A 21384-nucleotide genomic window follows, 5' to 3' on the forward strand; every position below is an offset into this window, starting at 1 on the left:
TATCAGTGTGCACAATTCATTCTAAGTAAATTCCCTCTTAATGTTTTTCAAAAGTACATAAGGGGTTATTAAGATGAATGCTATTTTACGTTTAATAATAAATGCCATCCAAAACATACACAATCCCTAAGTACTTTCTCCATAAACTCCATAAAAATAAAACGTTGTTTATACCCATTTTTATGCCACTGTAACATCAGTTTCTGCCAGCATTTCATTGATAAATGCCATTACTTGGCATTTGCCATTTTAAAAGAAACCTCAAATGCAGCATCATAAAGATTTTGTTTCTGTATTTAATCAATAGAATTTGGCACTGTTGGTTGAGAGTTTGACTCCAAAAAACACAAAATTTGAGCAATAGTATTGTTTAAATATTGCTTCAATATTTCATAAGACATTCTCATTTATATTTTATTGAGTTATAGTCTCAAAATGTCCTTAATGTTTTTCTTAAAATTCTACAGGAGAAACATAATAGTCAACATAAAGCAAAAGTAAAGTAAAGCCTTACATCACTTGTGTAAAAATTAAATAATGAAGCCCGCTCCGAAAGTCAGCATCTCCTCTGCTGTCTCGGTGGGCATTAACTGTTACATTAATGTGGATATGACATATAGGATCATTTGCTAAGCAGAATTTGATTGGCCATATCCAAATAAATTTTGAAATGTATACATTTTGATTGAAAACTGGTACACTGTAAAAAAATATTAGCTGTAATTATGCAGCTGGTTGCCAGTAACTTACTGTAATCAACAAAATGTTTTATGTTCATTTAACTTTGAACAAACTGTTGCCAGTAAATAACATAAATGTAAAATCTACAGTAAGTTGAAAGTAAGTTACTGGCAGCTAATTGCCAGTAATACCCAGTAATACTGTAATTTCTACAGATTTTTTTACAGTGTATGTTTGGCATTGCTTGAGACATCTATCACCTCTCAAACTCAGTAGACTTATGAAAATACTGAGTCATTTTCCAGCCCAGTCTCACGAAATTACGTACCTATAGTTGCATTTTTTTTTTATTCTTTTTTGTGACACTGTCACGAATTTCCGTGTTTTTTGTGATCGTATCACGAATTTCTGTTTATGTGTCATTGTCACGTATTGGTTACTCAACCGTTTTGTCATATTTTCTTACCATTTTTCGCTTTGGTTTATTAGATTTATATAAAATGACATCCTTATCAAAACCCAACATTTGACCCTAATGGCAGGCGACAATGGTTTAAAAATCTGAACATATAATAAAATAAATTAGAAAAAAAATACAAACCAATACTTACGAAAAAGCAGTTGAGTAACAAAATATGTGACAATGACACAAAATCAGAAATTTGTGATACGATCACGAAAAAAGTGGGAATTTGTGACAGTATCACGAAAAATAATCAAAAAATTATAGGTTCCCAATTTCACAAGTCTACTGAGTTTGAAAGGTGATAGATGTCTCAAACAATGCCAAACATACCACTATCACGAAAAAGAATAAAAAAATTACGTGACTATAGGTACATAATTTCGTGAGACTGGGTAGCATTTTCTCAGTAAGAAATATTTAAGAAGCAGGAGACTTAAGCATCTATTTGCTTCCCATTTATTATATCTTTTTGTGATTTTTCGTTTGAAAAAGAACCTGAAAAAATGTTTCTACTGGGGTACCAAAAATTGTAGCTTCAGCTCAAATATTTAGCTAGTTAGGACAGATCTAAGCATTTTAAAACAACTTTATAGTTATTGTTAGTGAATAAGTGCAGTTAAAAGACACTCATTAGTTGATCTATAAATAATGCTGATATTGGCTGAAATAAATATGCCCGGGTGAACTTTAAGGGGCCGTGCTGACAAACCGAGGCCGGCATTTTGCTCACATTCTCATTTATCTTGTGTATTTAATGTTGTTGAGTCTTTGCAGTGAAGGGTGCATTGAATAACAATCAAAGGATCACACCCCGCTGCTCCAGCTGCCATTTTCTCCAGTTAGATGGAAGACCAACAGGTCATCACACACATTAACATAAACAAGCAAAGCACTAGCCAGCACTGCTGCAAGAAAAAGCCATCTATCACCAGCAAAACCAACACTGTCCAGGACCCATCAGCATATATCTAATGCTCATTTACAGCTGATCTTTGCTTTTTGTCTGCCTGATCTTTTTTATACAGTGGCCTGTTGGGTGCCACTCAAAGGGCTAAAACACAACATGAAACCTTTGTAATGCTTTTTCTTTCAATTTTTATTAAGTGATTGGCAGTCTTACCTATGTGCATCCATTATCACAAATCATTTATTATACACTATATGTGTATATACTGTAAACATATATATATATGAGTTTGCTATCTGTCCTCCAACTAGCCACAGAATGCCATTCTGTCCACCAACAAACTATTTTAACTGGTAGTGGGTGTGCAGGGGGAGGCAATTATAAAGGATAATGAAGTGTATTTGCTGATATTGTTGTATTGGAGACTACAGTCTAAGAAAAAAGAGCTACAGTAATAAGCCTTCAATCTGAGAGGGTGGCAGAGGGTCGAAAAACATTTTTAACTACTGTACATCTTGTCTCAAGGCCATCATTACTACATTTCACAAGTACTGAAAACGTTCTGGTCAAATATTTATTTCTAGCCGACACCAGGGAATGCACTAACCCTGCATTTCCTCTGCATTTTGACATCTGTATAAAGAATTTGTTCTCATAAATGTGCATCTATTCCATAACCATATCTTCAGCCATTATCTCTCGCCCCAACACAATACTCCATGCTTTTGTGTAGTTCCGGTAAAATACGATCCTGTGAGGTTATATGACCCCAATCATTTTTAGATTTTTTAAAGCAAGACATATCACCGCACGATATTAGAGCTCGCTCCACCGCAGGCCTGTAGAAAATGGATCTTCTGACAGCCGTATGTTCTGGGTGGCAAATAAGAGTCCATAAGGAAGAGAGCTCAATATAGTCTCGCTGATTACTAAGTACCGGCTCGCACAAGGAAGCTACTCAGACTTGATTTGTTTCATCTCTGTCATTTATTTCCTTCTGCAACGAGAACAAACTATTTCTCTTCCCTCGACCGTCTCTGTCTCTTAAATTTCCTCTCTGCAAAGTGGCGGGTTGATTTTTATTCATGTTCGAGTTATTCACGGTAAGGACGCTTTGATGTTATATTGAAGCGGACAATGTAGCATTGACCCCCTCTGCTTGCACACATGCTGTTATATCTCCCCGACCTGTAATACTTAATTTTCTGTAATTTCGGAAGTAGGCACAATATCTGCCAATAGTGCACTTTCTTGTTTGAATATTGCAATGATTTGATTCTTTATCTTTCTATTTGAATTGCTAAAGGTACCATGTAGTATTGTAATGCTGACTTTAAAGAGAAACCTCCTACCATATCTTCAGAAATTCATAGAGGAATTTAAAATTCAAAGCACAACATCATACGTTAGCTATCTTTTTAAAAAGGTAAGCAGATACATTAAACAAAAGAGAAATTTAAATCTACTGTAAATAAACACAATATACTGTTTATGCGAAACCAGTTCATATATAGCGTTTTGGGTTTATTTTGATTACAGAACGATGCAAAACGGTGCCAAATTACAGCAATGTTAATGCACAACTGAAAATACCTTCCAGCTGGGCTTAAACACATGTTTTGGCATCCTTATTTAATTTGTTTTACTGAACCTATATGACAGCACAATATTCAAGCCTTATTAAACTATGCATCAAAACTGAGGTTTCCTAAGAATCATTTAGGTAACTCTATAATGAAATGTATACACCTACTGAGAGAAATATGGCTGTGACCATCCTGTACAATGCTGTGTGGATGGCACTGTATTCATCTTGTGCACTGACCAACTGAAATACTCATGTACTACAGTACATGTTACAGCACAGTCTATTGATAGGAGTCAGGTCTGTTAAGCTGTCTGTTTAGCACATATTCAAAAATGAAGTGTTTAATTTTACCAAATTGTGTTTATGGATATGTTACATTTTAAAATGATACAACATTGCTTATTGTAAAAAAGTCATTTAAACTTAGATTTTTTATCTTGACTAGTGATGAGTTGCTGTAACTTATAAAATAAAGTGGAATTAGCTTAAGTTATTTTAACTGGTAACACTTTACTTGAAGGGGTGTTCATAAGACTGACATGACACATTTCATGAACATGATTGAGATTTTATGCACATTTATGACAACTGTCATTAAGTATCATTTTCAAATTATGTATTTTGTAATGCAAAGATGACATTGTTTGAGATGTCTTTGTTATGACAACTTGACATAAACCAATACATCATAACTTGTCATAAATCTGTCATAAACATGACAAAGCAGAATAATTATCAACCTTAAGAAACTACCTAGCTTCATGGATTAACATTACATTAAAGTTATATTTAAATGTGATTTAGTGTTATGTCAAATAATTTTAAATACCTTAACAAAATGCAACAGACACGTCAAAAGATTATACTTAACTTTATGTATGTGCACATTAACTAACAAAACTGACAACTAACAGAACTTGTTCTTCCTCACACAAAGGGTTCAGAAATGTTCTGACATAGAAGAAAAAAAATAACAAAGCATTTAATCAATTTAATTTAATTTAATTTTTATTTTTTTTGCAGGGATATGGACCCACCGCTGCATGGCTTAACCTATTATTGTACTGTTTTCATTTAATTTTAGATGATTTGGTCTCCAAATGCAATAAAATATAATTGTATCAATTTGAATTATTATTATTATTATTATTATTGAATAATGATACTGTTATAACTATTTGACAGAATATTAACACTTAATGACATTTTAATGACAAATTACATTTGTACCACTGCAGTTGAGGTCAAGAAAAATATTCACAATGCTGTTATAAAACTATATGACAGAGTATTGACACTTTAATGACATTTTATTGACAAATTAGATTTGTATCACTGGTAAAAAAAGTGGTCAGTTATGTTTTCTTGGTAATGTGGACTTGTCATGACAAGTTATCATGTATTGGTTAGTCAAGTTATCATAACAAAGACATCTCAAACAATGTCATCTTTGCATTAAAAATGACATAATTAAATGAATGTCACTTCCACTTCCAAACATGCATAAAATCTCCTTCATGGCACGTGTCATGTCATGATTATGAAGGTGTCATGTCAGTCTTATGAACACCCCTTCAAGTAAAGTGTTACCTTTTTAACTTTTAATACGTTGCAGCAACTCATCACATTTGTAAATCTAAGTTTATTAAACTTAAAAATGAAAGTGTAAAAAAATTGACTTGGATGTGAGCTTGTATGTGATTGCTCTGTTTAGCTCCCATGTACAGCAAAGCATCAGAGGTCTTGAACCAGGCACAGTTTAATATAGATGGTACAAGTTCATCTGTGCTTGGTCTGAACCTCTGTGCTTGGTCAGTCTCTATACAACATCACAAAAATGTTCAGGTTATACTGTATGCTGTGTAAAGTTGTGATTTTCAACATTTATTTTATCTCAACATTAATCGTTCTGCAAATGTACAATCTTTGACAAAAGCAATGACCCCGAGCACCTACAAGTCATTTTCGAGAAGTGAAGTTTTGTGAATTGAGGTCAGTTGTGACACGGTTTTTGAATGGAAACATTGTTTTTCTGAAAAGCGGTTGGTTCGGTGTGAACACATTTTTCTGACAGAGCACAATAAGGTTGAGAGAAAAACACAACACTATTATTCCTCTTTTTTCAGCATGTAAGAGCTTGTCAGCTTGTCAGCACTTCAATGGCAATCGCAGGTAAGGGTCAGCGGGCCACAGTTTTGCTGACAGTTCAGTTCAGCTTGTAAATGAGAGCTAAATAAGGATTGAAATGCCTGTAATGTAAAATGTGAAAGCGGAAAAGGCCAGCAAGGTCTGCTATAAAGGACAGGGCTGCCATTTATTTATTTAAATACATTCGTCTCTATTTTTAAAAAATAATTGTAGCTCGCTGAACATCATTATTGGACTTGGTCCTGCCTGTAAAACTTAAAATAAACAGACAGATAGATCAAACCCCTTGGTGCTTCAACAAAAATCACTTCCCAAACTCGACAAACAACAGTTAGGAACATCTGCACATATCCTCAATTCGATCATCTAGTTTCTTAATTTCACCTTTGCTTCTCCAGTGTTTAATTAATTCGAACAATTATGACTTTAATTTGATATATTTAGCAGTTCTGGAAAGACTGGTGAGGCTGAGGTGTTTCCGTTCATGTTGTATTTACCCACAATCCCTGATACATCAGAGTACTGATCAGTCTCAAATGAGAGCAATTAGTCAAATGTCAGGTCCGGTTTCCTGCGCTCTCAATGGCTTGTTAACAGTGTTTTTGGGTTGTATCTGAAGCTTAATAGCTCAGGGCTTTTATTAAGCCATTTACTCCAAGCACAAAAAGAATAACAAAAAGTGATTAAAACTTTGGCAGTGTTTCCCCCTGGATACTTTAGACACGGAAACCACTCACTTAGTAAAGCACAGTACTTTTATTGTACATTAAAAAAATATATATGGAGGCACGTCGTGGGTTGTATAGTTTTCTTTACTTTACTTATTTACTTGATAATTTGAAGCAGTGGACACGGCACAGGGTTAATTGGAACATATGTGGATGACCATACTGTGAATTTGTTAAGTGAGTGAGATCCACCCACATGGTGGTTTCATCTGCTGTGAATACAGTGAGTTTTCAGAACCTTGGAAGAAAATCATTATAGAGCCTTAAGGTGTTTGCTGCTAAGATTATTGTGGTTCTATTTGTTTGTTCGGTTTGTTTATGCCTGCACCTCTTGTCTTATGTTAGCAAATGTAATACACTCAGATGCATTGACATGTTACTGTATACACAGCCAATAGGGTCCAGAAGATTTGTTTACTAAAATAAAGGTTCCCGAAAGGTTGCCGAGCTGTATGGTTGCATAAGGAACAGGACCTTTCTTTTTAATTGAAAGTTCTTTAGACTTTAAAATGTAAAAAAAAAATGGGTTTTTAAAGAACCTCTTTAGTTCTTTTAATTGCATCATTGCAAAGAACCCTTTGAGCACCTTCATGTTCATGAGTGTAGTGAACAGTGGAGGCTCGTGACTGACTGCTTTTCCGGGGGGCATACATTCAAAATATGTGTTCGGAGTGTCATGTGTGTTGCTTGTGTTTTTAAAATATGTATTTGTTGCGTCATGTGAATCATGTGCATCACATGTGTTATCAAAATAAGTGCCTGTTGCACACGCGTCAAAACCGTTTACAGAGGTGGGTAGTAACGAATTACATTTACTTCGTTACATGTACTTGAGTAAATTTTTTGTGTAACTAGTACTTTTAGAGTAAATTTAAGGATAGGTACTTTTTACTCTTACTCAAGTACATTTCTAGTGAAAAAACTGTACTTTTACTTCGCTACATTCGGCGGCGTTACTGCGCTACTTTCAAATGGCAATAATTAATGAATATATATTTTTTAAAAAGTTTAAAGCGCGTGTTCGAAAGTTTTGCGAGACAGGCTGCGTCACCCTTTAGCGCGCGCGACCGCGCGGTCACCCTTCACGCGCGCGCGACCGCGCGTAGATGATAGTAGAAGCAGATGAGGGTGCGTGTGCATTGTGCGAGATATCAGAGGCAGGTCATGCATGGCGGCTTCAAGTTCGGTCTATGTTTTCACTCCAAGAGGTCAAAAAGAATAGTTTCATGATGCGATGCATGCTTTGTTCAATAAACGAGCTGACATCTCAGCGTACAGGAATTCAAGATCCAACCTGAAGTAAGTGTCAGTAATGTCTATTTGAACACTATTAATGGTCATTTCACATACTATCCGAGTTATTTTGCCATATGCACTCTTGTGCAAGCGATGACAAAATCTAGTGTAAGTTAAACCATACAAACAGCACGTTCATATGCACATTTCCATATCATTTCCCCACAACTAAACAAACTGAACAGCAAAATGTAAGGACGTCTTGCATTTATACACAAATCCTGACACCTCACTAATGTGTAAAAAATACATTCAAATAAAAACGGGATTATATTTTATTTAAATCCTTCCTATGAATGAATAAAAATAAATGAATAAAGTTTGATTTTAAAGAAACGTGTATTATATATTATACTAAATGTAGAGTTAATTTGCACAAACAGATAAGTTCCATATGAAATTCTAAAATGATCATTTTTATTAAACTTGTGTTTATGTTCAGTAATTGCACTTTAATGGCAATGAAAATAACCTATTCATATAAAAACATGATAACAAACAGACACACACGTTCTTTTTTGTTTACTGTTTGCATGTTTAAAGGCAGATGCTGACAAGTTTGTGTTGTGAACATGAAAATAAATACAGAGTTAACCGTCAGAAAAACATCTGTGTGTGTGTGTGTGTGTGTGTGTGTGTGTGTGTGTGTGTGTGTGTGTGTGTGTGTGTGTGTGTGTGTGTGTACCTGGTAATTATCACGTTGTGGGGACCAATTGTCCCCACAAAGATAGGAATACCAGTGTATTTGTGACCTTGTGGGGACATGTTGATGTCCCCATGAGGAAATAAGCTTATAAATCAAACAAGATGATGTTTATTGAAAATCTAAGGTACAAGAAAGGTTTTTGTGATGGTTGGGGTTAGGGAATGGGGCAGGTAAGGGGAATAGAATATACAGTTTGTACTGTATAAAATGCATTACGTCTATGGAATGTCCCCACAAAACATGGAAACCAGAATGTGTGTGTGTGTGTGTGTGTGTTTGAGATGTTTTCTCAAATGACACGTCATGTGATCTTAATGTACCCATTGCAGGACTGTGATAGGCTGCTTTACTTATATATAAGCAGAACAATGAGACTTTTAAGGAGAGGTTTGTGAAAACCTACCAAGTAGTCTGAAATTCAGTGCTTTTGCGCTACTTCTTTATCAGATCAGAAGTAACGAGTAACTAACTACTTGAGTAGTTTTTTCATCTAATACTTTTTTACTCTTACTCAAGTAAATAATTAGATTGATACTTTTACTTTTACTTGAGTACATTTTTGTATAAGTACTTGTACTTTTACTTGAGTACAGATTTTGGGTACTCTACCCACCTCTGACCGTTTATAATATAAGAGAAAATACTCACAAGACACTTAAGAGTAACTCTGATTACAGATTATACGAGTATCTGGCAGGCACCTATTTTGACAAGACAAGTGATGCACATAGGTTCACTTGAGACACCGAACATATATTTTGAAAAAACGAACAACACACGACGGCCTACATGCATGTTGTGACGAGCTTCGCATGGTGCGCCATCAAATAAAAAGTCACTGGCGCGTTCGGTGCCAGACGTACATGAAGTGTTAAGCATGAGTGATCACATGTTAAATCAATGCAAAGACGTGATAGACATCATGTGGCGCGAATTGAGCGTTTCAGGTGTTTGACGGGCTGAAAATCTTAACTTTGGCGGATATTCGCGCCACATTAACCAACTATGAGCTTGCTCTAGTAGTGACATGATTATGATGCAGCGAGTAGAGGCAGAAATATGAAACAACAATGGAGGACAAAATGATCATCGCTGTATGTGGACACCTGGAGCTGTACACCCAACGCAACCTGATCTCACAAAATACATGAAATAGTCACGCATTATTTTGCTCAGTTTTGCGTGACATTGTCACGTATTTCCACCATATTACGTGCCCCTGACACGACTTCTTTTCCGTGACAGTTTCACGTATTGGTTACTCAACTGTTTTTCCTATTTTCTTACAATTGTCGCTTCGGTTTGGGGTTAGAACAACCTTCTGTTACATAAAATGACATCCTTACCCAAACCCAACTCTAACCCCAACGTCAGGCGACGATGGTTTAAAAAGCATACGAATTTTTTTATAAACCAATACATTAAGTGACATCCTAACGCAAACAGCAAATCTAACCCCAAACCGAAGCGAAAATTGTTTAAATATAGGAAAAACAATATGGTGGAAATACGTGACAATGTCACGCAAAACTGAGCAAAATAATGCGTTACTATTTCACGGATTTTTGTGAGATCATGTTGCCCAACGCTATCTTATGAGAATTCGCACATATTTTACGAGTTGACTAGTTCTTATTTATTCATATGACCACATTCGAAAGTTTCTGTACGATTTGCCTTGATCCCTGTGACGCTGGGGTTAGGTGTGTGGTTAGGGGCGGGGTTAAGTTTTGATTAACTTTGTATGAATTCATACAAATTAGCCAACTCGTAAAATATGTACGAAATATGTACAAAACATCTTTGTACTTTTATAGAAACAGGAATAAAAAAGGATCTTGCTTGGAAGAAAGACGTGAGTGTGGACATACTGGTAAGTTGTAAAAAATGCTTTTTATTCAATTTCAGCTATATATTGACAGTGCATAATGAGACTACAAGCTAGCTTAAGCCGGCAAATTGAGCGTATTTGCGTCTGACTTTCATGCGCGAATAAAGTTCAACCTGATCTCACAAATTTCCGTGAAATAGTCACGCAATATTTCCACCATATTATGTGCCCCTGCCACGGCTTTCTTTTCCGTGACAGTTTCAGGTATTGGTTACTCAACTGTTTTTCCTATTTTTAAACAAATGTCGCTTCGGTTTGGGGTTAGATTTGCTTACTTAAAGTATTGGTTTATACATTTTTTTCTTATGCTTTTTATACCATCGTCGCCTGATGTTAGGGTTAGAGTTTGGTTTGGGTAAGGATGTCATTTTATGTAACAGAAAGTTGTTGTAACCCCAAACCGAAGCAACAATTGTAAGAAAATAGGAAAAACTGTTGAGTAACTAATGCGTGAAACTATCACGGAAAAGAAAGTCGTGGCAGGGGCATGTAATATGGTGGAAATACGTGACAATGTCACGCAAAACTGAGCAAAATAATGTGTGACTATTTCATGTATTTTGTGAGATCAGGCTAAAGTTTCACACATGAATAGCGCGATTTATTCGCTCCATTCGTATCTGGTGTGAACACACAGACTTTTAAAGATGTGTATACAGTATGTTTAAATTATTTTTTTATTTATTGTGTGTAAATACAGTATTAGCCAGCCTGATCTCACAATGAATTTGTAAATACTTTAAGAGTTGGCTAAATTGTATGAATTTGTACAAAACATAATTGGAATGTGGGTATTAAATGGAATGTGGGTATTAAAGGTGCTCTAAGCGAATCTGTGTGACGTCACTTCTTGTTGACATTTGAAGTGTTGTCAAACAAAACGGAGTGTAGCTAACTCCTCCCCCTCTCCCTCTCCTCTCGTTTACTCTCCCCCTTGCCCCTCCCTCTCCCTTCCGTATTTCCTCACGCACACTAACCCCCCAAATCCTTCTTTTCGTTCATTGACTGGAACACGTTTGTTATGTTTTGTGGTTGTCGGCTGCGCCACTTTGTTTTTGTTGCAGTTTGTGGAGCCTGGGCTGTCAACAGATACCGCATTTTTTCACAGTGTGTTCAGGGGACAGGCAGCTAGCAGATAGTGAGGAGATGTTTGCTGTATGTAACAAAAAAAATGTTTTATGTCCTAAAATGCGTGAATTCGCTTAAATCGCCTTCAATGTTTAATCAAAGCATATAACAGCCTATTAGGTCACTCTCTTATTTCTTAATATGTGTTGTGATGGCTTATATATGCCTTTTGACCCTACAAGACAGAAGGTCAAATTGTGGATGGAAACCAATCACCAGCCATCTGTGTCCCGATAAAGCAAAAAGTGAAACCCCCTCTACATGGTGTAAAACCTCCTCTACACAGCAAGAAGCCGACTTCTCTCATTGTCTGTACCAAGGCCACATGTCGAGCAGACTCAATCAATATTATTTTATGTCCCACACACTCTCAAAAATCAGGCAATAATGATTCCCTAGACATCCCGCTGTTCAATCACTCGTAAGTCCCGCTCGAGAGCATCTATTCAAGTGTTCGTGGAATTTTTTTTATATTTTTTTAATGCCATGCTTGGGATGTTGGTTTATTGGCCGGTTTGAAAGTACTTCACTTCTATTCATAAAAGGATGTGCCAAGATTCTGTCGTTTTGAAAAAGTGGAGAGCTAAAAATGAACTTTAGTGCAGGACTACTAGCAGTCCGTTATAAAAGTCTGCAGGTCCACAAATCCGTCTGTTCGTAATGGAGAGAAGGGACTGCTTTATTAAATTTTTCGAGAGCAATGATGCACTACAGGTACCTGCCCCTTTCTAAAGCTTTTTAATATCCAAATATCTTAAACTCTAAGTAATTTCTCCTATGACTAAAAATGCTTTATAGAAAAATACACAGAGAGCTAATATGGTAGATAACCCTTCCATAAAAGTACATCTAAAAGATGACAAGCGTGTCCAAATACAAAATCACCCCAATGCATCGTTATTACAGCCCATAATATTAAATTGAACAACAAATTAATACTTTATGGCAGGATTGTACAAGTAAGTGCCAATCTAAGAATCCCTTTTCAATTCAATATGGCAAAGGAAACTTACTTTCTTGGCTCGACGACTGACTCTGGACCTCCTAAGAGACTCATCCCTACACTTAAATCCCACTGTTTATTGCCCTAAAGTATCTTCACAATTGCTTCTCATTTTTTTTACCGAATGTATGGACTGTAAGAAACTTGGCTGGAGAGAATAGATTTCTGCATAATTAATCCCGTTTCTTACTTTGGGTTTTAAAAGGCAATGGCCTGTTTAACAACTTTCTACGACACTAAACAGGCAATTAGTCACAGCCAAATCATTTTTCATACATTTTTATAGATATGTCCAGGGCACACTAGGGCTCTCCAGGAGCCGGTGATGCACTACCCCATGTGCCTGTCCATCTCTCTGGGGCATTAAAACATTTTTCAAAAGACTCATCAGGAATTTTATGAAGGTGTGTGATCGTTTGCCAGTGGCCACATGCATAAGATGTTTAGTTATTAGGTTGCATCTTTCCATTTTAAGTCCATCAAGACTTTAATGGGTAAGTTGACATATATAGTTACATTAGTGGGTAGCACTGTTGCCTCACAGCAACAAGGTCCCCGGTTCGAGCCCCAGCTAGGTCATGTGAATAAAATAAACTTATACTGTACTGTAAGTGGGTCAACTTGTGTATGGATTAACCAGTTCTCGCCAAGAATATAACCATAAATGCTGGAATGGCATGAAAAATAAATAAACAAACAACATGTAGATCACAAGTAATCATATTCATACTTCAAATCAGAACAACTCTTTTGTGTAACAAACATTAAGCTTGGTCATTCAAGAAACCAAGCCCATTTCAGACCAGCTTTTGTGCTCCTCCGGTAGAGACAGTGACCTGTTTTCAGCTTCAGTAACACTGAAGAAGTTGTTAAAATTGTACATGTCTATCTTGAAGAAAGTCTTTTCAAAAACTAGAAGATGTGTGGCCAGGTTTTTAATAGGGGTTTGTAGACACCTTGAGGGTCTTGAAAATGTAACTCAGGTCAGACAGCATTGTCCCTTGTCAGGCAGTGATTCACCAGTTGTATTTTACCGGGTTACAGGAGAATTTCACAGGTGGTTTTGCCTTTAGTACAAAGAGAGGCATCCCTGGTTTTTACAAAGGCTTTCTCGATAAGGTTTTTCTATTGAGATGTTGTGTGGCTGCACTTACGCACTAAGATGCTAGGTGAGTACCGGTCAATACGAAATAACTAATGAATGTTTGTTTGTAGACATTTGGAGAACCTGTAAACAAAACCCTTCTGCCATTTCTTCAAATAGTGGGAAAGTGAAGCCCACTTCGGCATAGAGGAGTACCTACACAAGTGTAAATTGAATTTTATTAATTTCCTCTGTATTGCTTAAAGCTTTATATTTCTATGGCTGTTAAAGAACTGGAGTGCTATGAATGCACATTGTTGCTAAATCGCATCCAAACAGCCAAACGCAATCAAAGAACTAAAAACCCCATTATAAACTATTAGCCTGTGTACCCAGCCTACAGTACATGATAACCAATCAGCATGTAACATCACTTTGGGGAGGGATTGTTTTGAGACTAGAGGACTGAACTTGTGCATGGCGTCACATTAAGTCATGCAACCCTTTAAGGGAAGAGGGCTGAGAAGTTATTTGGCGATTTTAATAAGGGAAGACTACAGAGACAGACAGTCCACACACGCAAATACATATACTGTATAAGTGTATAACGTTAGGCTATGGCAATATTAGGATTTATCAAATGGCCGCACTTTTATTGGTTTACAATGCACCATATTGCTTTTCTGTTGTCCGTGGGGAGTTGTTGGCAATGAGGAAATGATCGTACCCTGCTGGTTCTCCACCTTCATACATGCATGTCATTTTCATGCCTAGAGGAGGCAAAGCGTGACACTGACACACATAATCTACTGTAGCAGACCAGTGTGTTTATTACACGCTTTATCGGGTTGTATCAAGAGGCTCTTGGCCAAAGTACAACCTACAGTATGACTCTTAAAAGAACTGATAAGTTCAACATCCATGTCGTTGTGGTTTCCACAACATGCAAAAAACACAGCAAACAACGTCCGATACAAAGTTTGGACGGCAGATAAAGATGGTCTTTATCTGGCAGATAAAGATGGTAGACTTATTGGCAGATTATTGGCATTACAAACAGATTATTGTCATTGTTCAGCCTAAATAATAATAATAATAATAACAATAATGAAAAACTTTTACTGTATATATATATATATATATATATATATATATATATATATATATATATATATATAGTATAAACATTGAGACTGATGCCCAGACTTGTGAGCAATCAAAGTGGTTTAAGCTAATTTAAATGTTTTAGGCAAATTAAACAATAGTATAAGAACCACCACACATCCCTGTTTCATGTGCAACAAACCATCTTACAGTAAATCATTAAAATCAATTTTTTTCTTGTTGGCTTTACAAATTGTGTCTTTTATCAAAATGTCCTACTCATCATTTGAGTTTAGTCTAGATGGAGATTACTTATTGGGTGGCCTTTTTTCACAACATGAAGTTGAAGATGCATCATCTGTGTTTTTCCCAGAGTCCATCCAATGTTTCAGGTAGGTAGGGACTGTTTTATATGAGGTGGGTTCAAAAAAGTGGTCATCATTATTTAGTATGAGGACGTTGAATGGTATTTTTTCTGTAAATGCTTTCTAGGCACCTTTTCTCAAAATCTGGCTATCAGATGTTGCAAGTAATGCAGTTTGCTGTTGAGGAGATTAATAACTCCACCACCCTGCTGCCCAATGTTTCACTGGGCTATGAAATTTTTGACCATTGTTCTGACGCTACGAGTTTCCCACCAATCTTCAGTTTTATCTCACAGAATGGATCTGTAAAACCTCAGGAAAAACTCAGCAGCCATCAGACTAAAGTCATTGCTTTAACAGGACCATATGGAAACACAAGATTACTGTGCACCATTGGTCACAATGGACCTTATACCACTGGTAAATTATGATTGTAATTTGTTCTCTTATTTGATACAGAAAAGTTATCATAAAGTAACAAAAATACATCATAATCTTCATCCAGTGCAAGCAAACATTATTTTTGATATGTTTAAGTACCTTTATGCATTAAAACCCATAAGTGGAGTATACAGTATAATATGTGACCCTGTCTTTAAAATCCAGGGTAAAGTCTCAACTTATTATGAGATTTGAAGCATTAATGTTAAATATCACTAATTGATTTTACATTGGTGTCTATATTTGACATGACCTTACTCAGTCAATATTAAAGATATGACATTTTCACAGCTCATTTATCTCAAATATTCTCCCCATCATCCCAACTTTTCCCTGTGCAACATGCTTATGTAAAACAGTTTTTCCTTTACTTTCAAAGGTTAATTATGGAGCTACCACCTATAAGTTGAGTGATAAACTTCAGTATCCCTCTTTTGTAAGAACAATCCCTAACAACAAAGACTTCATACAGATTATTATTCGCATCATACAGTGGTTTGGATGGAACTGGGTTGCGTTCCTTGGAGGCTCAGACAGTTACAGCGAAGAGAGCCTACAACTGTTTTAAAAGTATATCAGAAATACTGGCACTTGTTTGGCCTATCAAGAGGTTCTCGATAAAACTGTTAACCACAATCTAACTCTTAAAGAGATTGATAAGCTCAATGTCATTGTGGTTTTCACTGGGCCACAGTCTGCAAAAACCATAATCAAAGCAGCCATTGCCAACAACATCCGAGACAAAGTTTGGATTGCAGGTGAGGCGTGGTCAATGAATCAGCAGCTTTTAAGAGAGCCGGGAATCGAGACAATTGGTACAATAATTGGCATCAGAAAAAGATTACTTTCATTGCCTGGATTTAACGAATTTGTCTTTAAAGCCAAAGGAACAATTAAGGCTAATACTAGCAGTGAAAGCAAAATGCAGACTAAGACATGTAATCAAGCTTGTGACAACTGCACATTTTTGACGCAAAGGAAATTATAAATGAAAATTCCACATTGTCTTTTGCCATCTACGCTGCTGTATATACCATAGCTCATGCATTACACAAAGTTCTGCAGTGCAGCATGAATGAATGCCAAAAAAATGCAACAGTCAACACGTACATGGTAAGTGGATGCATTTTAATGTGTGTTATAGATTTACGCATTTTAAAATATAGTAGCCTATCCGCCTTGTTAAGCCTAATGTCTTGCACCACTAATGAGTCGAAACGCTCACAGATGCCATAGGGAGATAACAAAAAAAGTGCTAATATACACTCGTATCATCACTCTAAAAGTGTCTGGGATATTTGTTTATCCATAATCGGTAAATATTGGGCAGAACACACAGCTGGGTTAAAATTGACCCAATGCTGGGTTGTTTTAACCCAACTGCTGGGTTAATATACCCCATGGTTGCATAAAACAACCCAGCATTCGGTCATTTTAACCCAAAAATATCCCAGCCATTTTTAGAGTGATAATGTAAAACTAACGAAAAATTCCTGATCCTAATTTTTATCTTAGCAACTTGGTGTAAAGGCGACTTACTGAGCAACATGCCATAAAAGCGTGACACAAGCAACATGCTGTAAAGTGCGGCAAGTAGAAACCGTATCTAAGCATAAGCAATAGATGAGACCTCTCCGGGGGTACTTTTTTATGTTTATTATACTTAAGCTATGGTTTACTTCACACATTTACTTTACATTTTTATGGTTAACAAATGTGTAATTTTCAGCTTAATTGATTAAAAGAGTGATAGATATGGTATTGGATCGTGATCGGTATCGACAGATACTAAAGGTTGTGGTATTGATATCGGCATCATACATGAAAAAGTGGTATCGTCCCAGCCCTAATAAATACATGTACTTAGAGATAGTTCACCCAAAGATGAAAATGGTGTCATCATCTACTCACTCAAGCTGTTACTAGTAACCTACATAAATATCGTTGTCATGCTGAACATACATTTTTAGGAGAGAGATTTTTTTTAAATATCCACTTGTAACTTAATTGTTTTAAAGGGACATTAAGTAGGATTTTCCCCAATCTAGTGGTGAAATTGTATTTTGCATTCAAACTAATAGTGCTCTCTAGTGCCTCACTTTTCCAAATGTGTGTTGCAACAACGGTAGCCGGTATGCCTTTTTTGATCTCCTTGTTTGTTTCAGCTAGTTCACGTGTTCTGAACAAAAATGCGTTGTGGAAATGTGTTGCAGTAGGGTAGTGTTTTTTGTCCCTCTCAGAGGTGGAAAGTAACGAATTACATTTACTCACGTTACTGTAATTGAGTAGTCTTTTTGTGTACTTTTACTTTTTTGAGTAGTTTTTAAAATCTGTACTTTTACTTAAGTATATTTTGTTTAAAGTATTGTACTTCGCTATATTTTAAATCATATCCGTTACTGAGTAAATAAAAAAAGCAAGGTGATAAAGACACGCAACGCATGATTGATGGGCGGGGGAACGCGCAAAAAAACCCATGGAGACGGACGAGACAGGCGCGCGCTAATGCAGACAAATCTCTCAAATCTTATGAGAGAAACCCCTGGTCATATTTAAGTGACCACTTTCCACTTACTCGAAGCGAGTGTTTCATTCCTATGAAAGGTAGGATTCATGCTCTTGAGTAAAAAATTGCCGACCGGGTTTTTACCGCTCATATGCACGACGCGTTTTTAATACCATGCGCATTATCTTCCGAGGTCTAGCAGCTTCGCTTCAAGTCAAACACAACTTCAGAACGTCCTCGAGAATGCACAATTCATTAGACATTGGAGAGAGAGAGAGAGAGAGAGGGAGTGAAAGAAGAATAAAGGTCTGACATCAGGTACCCAGGTCAGGGAAGCTAGAAGACAACGTGTCAAAAGTATATAGCCATGGCACTCATCTCATTATATGCTCATTTAAATATATATAGTTTAATAAAATTATGTGTTACCAGCAATATATCAATTACAACCTTACTATAGTGATTGTATTTACTAGCTGCTGACCACCTTCAAAAGTGCATAACTCACATGTAAAAATCATTAAATATTTCCATAAATGTTTCTTGAATTAAAAAAAGCTTTTTATTTTATTAACTTTTTGTTTTTGCTCTTTAATTGTAAAGATGTTCTTACAATTAAAAACTACTAGTTTGAGATTTTCCCTTGTTTTTTTTTACTATACTAGAATCCTCCACCTCTCCCCGCTGTTTACCAAATTTATTTTTAAATATATTAATGCTATTTTTAAATACTTATCATAGCATTTCTGTGAAAATCCTATACTAGATATATATAAACATCTTCTCGTACAGAATAATCTAATAGCAAACAGGTTTGAAAATATTGCAGTGTCTGTGACTGCCAGCTAAGTTCACATTTTAAGTTCAATCATGGTCATTGGTGATTCATAAAATGCAGGTCTTCGGGTCCCAGTACTTTGAGAGTCACAAAAGACCAAACAAAAACAATCTACTGACAATATACTGAGGTCCTATGAAACGAATCGATCAGTCCATGCAAGAAACTGAACATTATTTACAACATTATAACCTGTAATCCACAGCCTCAGCCAAATGTCTTTAGACAACGAAAACTTTGGGCAAATTCCAGTTGCATTTTATTACTCATCAAGGACCACACATTTTTACTGAAGCTCCCTTACATCATTTTTGCTTAGATTTTGTTTCGTAACTGCTCATTCCAGTAAATAATTTTTTTTATAGTTATCTTTTGTGTTAAAAAAAAATATTTTCACCATCAGCTTCAAAGAGAGATTAAAAAGCTGGATTTTCCTCTTAATGGCCATCATGTGAAATATGACGGTAATGGTGATCCAGCTGTCAGTTATGCAGTCATGCTTTGGCACACTGAAACAAATCCTCACTGGACTGAGATAGTGGGTACTTACGACACATATCCAGAAATTACTTTTACCATCAACAACTCTCTCTTACCCTGGCATAACAATGTTTCTGTAAGTCACCTTTGACAATATTTACATCCTTACAGCCATTATAAGAACATCTATCTGTTCAGATCAACTTGACTTCTTTCTATTTTGTGTAGATGCCTTTCTCAAATGCTCTGCTGAGTGTAAGGAGGGGTTTTCAAGGGAACATGCCGGATATCACGATTGCTGCTTTCTGTGTAAAAAATGTCCAAAAAACAGCTATGTGAATTATTCTCGTAAGTACCTCAAGCAGCGAGAGCATGATATTTTCTCTTTTTCAGTTCATGCTATCACCATAATATCAGCATCAACAGTGTTGCAAAGATTGTTTTTACTTTATAAATTCTTCTGTCTGATTTCGGCTGCATTAGTATAAAATTACATTTTGCTGTTTTTATTTCAGGAGATCCGTATACCTGTTATCCATGTGCAGAAAGCGAATGGTATGATGAAGGCAGCATGACATGTCAGACACATTTTCCTGTCTATCTTCAAATCACAGATTTCCCATCCACTGCAGCTATATTTTCTAACGTGTTCCTGGTTATTCTTCTCATAGCCACGTTTAGCGTTTTTGCACACAATTACGACACACCAGTGGCGAGGTCTGCCGGTGGCAGCATGTGTTTCTTAATGTTATCTTGTTTGATAATATCCTGTCTAAGTATGTTCTTTTTCTTTGGAGAACCCACATCTATAAACTGTCGTTTCAGATATGTCATATATGTATATTTCTACACGGTCTGTCTCTCCTGTTTCACTGTCCGTTCCTTTCAAATAGTCTGTGTCTTCAAAATCGACGAGTTTCCTAATGTGTACAGGTTGTGTGTAAAGTACAATGGCCAGTGGGTATTTGTTTCTCTATTTTCTGTCTTTTACTTTATTGCTTGTGTTTTTTGGGTGACTATCTCACCTCCCAAACCCTCCAGGGACTCTTAAAGACCAGTTTTTGCTCACCTGTGAAATGGCACATGCTGTCTCCATTACCTTAATCGTGTTCATAAGTTGGTTTCTTGGTTTCCTGTGTATCTTGTTTTCTTATATGGGAAGAGATCTGACGAAAAATTACAATGAAGCCAAATCAATAACTTTCAGTATAATTCTGTACTGCATGATTTGGCTTGTATACATTACAGTTTCTCTTCTTATCAAAAGCAAATACATCACACTTTTCAATGCACTGGCACAGGTACTGACTGTTTATGCAGTTCTCTTAGCTATTTTATACCAAAATTGTACATTATCTTATTTCAACCACAAAGAAACACGTCTGCATACTTTCAAACATGTATCCAAAACTACACCCAAACCATTATTAGGAGTTAAACTACAACAATGACCCTGCATGATAAAATCCTCCAAAAGGGAATTTCCAACGCTATCTCACGAGAATTCGTACACATTTTAGGAATTCATATCAATTCATACGGCCACATTCGTAGGTTTTGGTATGATTTGCCTTCACTCCTGTGATGTTGGGTTAGGTGCGGGGTTAGGGGTTCGGTTTCCATGTTTTTACATGATTAACTTTGTATGAATTGATACGAATTAGCCAACTTGTAAAATATGTATGATTTCTTGTGAGATCAGGCTGGAATTTTAGGGATTTTTGCAGAATAGTTTTGTTAATAACATGCAATTGTAGAAATTAAACAGATAAATCAATTGTTGTATATTTTAGCAAGCATTTACTTTTTTTCGTTTTGGACACATGGACACAAAGGAACATATGCAAATGTATAAAACAGGCATGAGGTTTAATTTATGTACTACATGTGATTTATAAAAAATCGAATGTAAGTCATTTGTCCATAAAGCTAATATTTAAAGGATAATTCCGGTATTTCACACTTTGAGTCTCATTTCTGGTTTGGTTTGGATGAACTACAGTGATGGACACAGAAATTTTGAC

The 21384-nt window shown here is 36.1% G+C and overlaps 1 pseudogene; it reads left to right on the forward strand.

The window, feature by feature from the left end:
* The first annotated feature begins 14969 nt into the window (after nt 1–14969).
* LOC135773128 (taste receptor type 1 member 1-like) lies at nt 14970–20798 on the forward strand (annotated as a pseudogene).
* The last annotated feature ends 586 nt before the right edge of the window (nt 20799–21384 follow it).

This window comes from Paramisgurnus dabryanus, chromosome 9, assembly GCF_030506205.2.
Source record: "Paramisgurnus dabryanus chromosome 9, PD_genome_1.1, whole genome shotgun sequence".
Lineage (NCBI taxonomy): Eukaryota > Metazoa > Chordata > Actinopteri > Cypriniformes > Cobitidae > Paramisgurnus > Paramisgurnus dabryanus.